This window comes from Monodon monoceros, unplaced genomic scaffold, assembly GCF_005190385.1.
Source record: "Monodon monoceros isolate NGI ecotype Baffin Bay Population unplaced genomic scaffold, NGI_Narwhal_1 Super_Scaffold_3, whole genome shotgun sequence".
Taxonomy (NCBI): Eukaryota; Metazoa; Chordata; class Mammalia; order Artiodactyla; family Monodontidae; genus Monodon; species Monodon monoceros.
In genome coordinates this window covers 49180742-49184308 of record NW_021703780.1, presented here as the reverse complement: position 1 = coordinate 49184308, position 3567 = coordinate 49180742, and the positions used below count along the sequence as shown (strand labels likewise).

The window sequence follows — 3567 nt, the reverse complement described above, 5'->3', positions numbered from 1 at the left end:
CCCAGGCAGTCTGCTCCCCGTGATGCTGGATGGTGGCTTCACACTGCCTGCTCCTCTGCTTGAAAGAGGCTGCTGTTTCTGTCACATCTGAGTGCTTGCATAATGGGGGTCACTGATTCAACCCAGTGGGAAGACACAGAGAACAGCCTTGGGGGGAGGTCAATGAGATAGAACACAGGAGCCTTCTGGCTTCATTTAACCTTCTCTCAAAAGCCAGGGGCAAGTGTCTTCCTACTAGAAGCAAGGTGATTGAGGTGATACTTTTAGATCTGATAAGTTTGTCTTTTGAAGGATAACACATCAAATGGTCATGGTTGAAGGTTTCCTAAAACAGGAAGGTGTGTGTGTGTGTGTGTGTGTGTGTGTGTGTGTGTGTGTGTGTGACAGGGATAATGAAAGAAACACAGATTCTAGCCAAGTTAAAAGACAAATATGACTAATAGAGTCTTTAAGAAGTTATTTAACTGCTCTTATCAATAGCATTAAAGACCTGAAATTATCAGATTATTAGCACCTCATGGGAATGAGTTATGCCTCAGGAAATTCGATTAATAAGCAAGCCCTCTGGTTATATTTAGAATTTAATACAAATATACATACATATATTAGGTGTCAAGTACGAAATAAAATAGGTGCTCAGATCTAATATATTAGGGAAAATGTACACTGCATTTGGAGAAAAGGAATTAAAACACACATGCGCACACACACACACACACACACACACAGCTCATTTGGGAGCTTTCATTTGACATTAAGTCCTTGATGGATGTGCTTGTTTTCTTTACCATCTCCCCTAACCTGCTCCTTTTCCAGCATTCCTCATCTTGGAGGGAAACAATCCTAGAATGCAAACCGTTTTACCCGATCATACAACCCAGGAATGTAGGAATTGTTCTAGATTCCAAGCTCTCACTTCCTTCTCTATCCAAGAGAAGATGTCACATCCATCATTTTAGTTCCTGAACTGCCCTCAGTTCCTCCCATCCTGCCCTCTTCCTTCTCTCTCACTTTGTCTGGTTCTGTCTCAGCCTTTGCCTGGATGATCAACAGAACCCTAACTGACCACCTTGCTTTCAGTGTTTTTATCCAAACTCAACATCATTTACACATGACATCTAGTCACTTTTATAAAACAAAATGTGGTTAAGTCTTTTCCCTGCTTTAAGCCTTTAAATAGCATATTAATGACAAATTGAGGTAACAGACTGTCTAGGATGGTAGCATAGGATTTGGCACATAAGGGGGTATGTATAAAGATTTTCTTTTTAGGATTATTGGTAGTCATGGAGAACTGGAAGCAATCTGAGCCTCCATCCTTGGGAGAAAGGAAACAAACACAATGGTGGATACAAACCTCCAAGTACTATATAGCAATGAGAAGCAATGGATAATAGGTATGCACGGTAACATGAATGAGTGTAATTAGAGAATTAATGAGTGCAAAAATAAGGAATAAAATGAGATCTATAACACAGCACTACTTACATAATTTAAAAATACAATAGCACAAAACTATCAATACACACTTTGAAAGAACACATACAAACAGAAAGATACACGGTTGCCCCTCTGTATCCAGGGGTTCCATATCCAAGTATTCAAACAACAATCAAAAATATTCAGGAAAAGAAAATTCAGAAAGCTCCAAAAATCAAAACTTGAATTTGCCATTCACTGGCAACTACTTACATAGCATTTACACCGTATTAGCTATTATAGGAAATTTAGAGGTGATTTAAAGTATGCGGGAGGATGTGCATAGGTTATATATAAATACTGTGCCATTTTATATAAGGGACTTGAGCATCCTCAGAATTTAGTATCTGAAGGGGGCTCCTGGAACCTGCAGATACCAAAGGATAACTACACATTTAAGGATTCAGAATCATTGCCAAAGGTAGAAAAAGGGAACAGAACAGACTAGGTTATGAGGATTATAGAGAAAAAATTTTTTAAAACATACGAAAAAAGGGGACTTACATGGACTCATGATAAATATGTGGCCCAAACAGAGGATAGTCATTAACTCAACTCTGAACCCAAGTTTTGAAAAAGGAAAAAAATGGGCCAAATCACATTCCAGCCATCTTAAACCGCCCCCCCTCACCCACACACACACAAAATTACAGTGGATACAATGAAGACACAGTAAAATCAGATGATCACTTGGTGTGATGCTTAATTTTAGGAGTTAACTTGAGTGGGCTAAGCGATGCCCATATAGCTGGTAAAACATTGTGGGTGTGTCTGTGTTTTTGGAAGACATTAGCGTTTGATTTCATAGACTAAGGAAGATCACCCTCACCGATGCAGGTGGGCGTCATCCAATCCACTAAGGTCCTGGATAGAACAAAAAGGCAAAGGAAGGGCAAATTTGCTCTCTGCTTGAGCTGGGACACCATCTTTTCCTGTCCTTGGACATTGGGGCTCCTGGTTCTTGGGCCTTTGGACTCAGACTAGGAGTTCTACCATTGGCTCTCCCAGGTCCTCAGGCCTTTTGGTTTGGACTGGACGTACACCACTTGGTTTCCTGGACCTCCAGCTTGTAGACAGCCAACTGTGGGACTTCTCATCCTCCATAATTGTGTGAGCCAATCCCTTGTAATGAATCTCCTTCTATATATCTATATATGGTCTATATATATGGTCTATTGGTTCTATCTCTGGAAAACCCTGACTTGTATACTTGGCTGACATGAAATTAATAATAGTAGATTGAGTAGAAGTTCAATATATAGAAAAGCTAACTTTAAGAAGGAAAGAAACCACTGATTTCCTCTGGTGGCAAAAATATATACTCTCCACTCTTTTTTTTGACATAAAGATTTTTAATCCAGTTTAAACAAAAAAGTACTTAAAGCAAACTGCCCTTTAAATATGAGGTTAATTTAGGGTTTTTCTATGATTATAACAAATTAGGTATAATTGAATCTCAGAATTGTTAACTAAAAAATAACAATGTACAAGTTTTTCTGTTAAAATTTAAAGTCTTGATTGTAACTGTCCTCTTTATCCCTCACATCGAAGTACCCACTGCCGTCCAGGATGTAGCGAATCTCGTCATCCAGGTGTGAATACTCCTCATAAAACATCTTAATCTTTTCTTCGTAATTTGGTAGTTTGTCTTTGCATATGGTTATTATGTCCATCCAGGAGTAGTTTCTCTCTTTTCGGATCTTTTCTAATTCTGGATCATTCTCATATTTGTCAGCATCCAGCTTCCAGTAAAGGACCCCGAGCCCGCGCAGCTGCTCCAGGGCGACCGGGCACCCGGGGTCCCCGTGGTGGGGCCACTGCGGGTCGTCGCCCGACTTCTCCGTGTACCAGGCCTGCACCATGGCTGGGCCCAGCGGCACCGCCGCCTGACCCCGGACCTGCTCCGGCCGGTCTGCTCACCACTCTTAAAAGTCAACACCTTCTCACAATATGTGGTGCTTCTCCTTTAGAATCACCTGGGAACGCACTTTTTTTTTTTTTTTTTTTTTGTCTACCTTGGGTCTTCGTTGCTGTGTGCAGTCTCTCTCTAGTTGCGGCGAGCGGGGGCTACTCTTTGTTGCTGTGCAT

At 40.9% G+C, this 3567-nt stretch overlaps 1 pseudogene; it reads right to left on the bottom strand.

Moving 5' to 3' along the window:
* Nucleotides 1–2978: 2978 nt before the first annotated feature.
* LOC114907573 lies at nucleotides 2979–3341 on the bottom strand (annotated as a pseudogene).
* Between the last annotated feature and the right edge of the window lie 226 nt (nucleotides 3342–3567).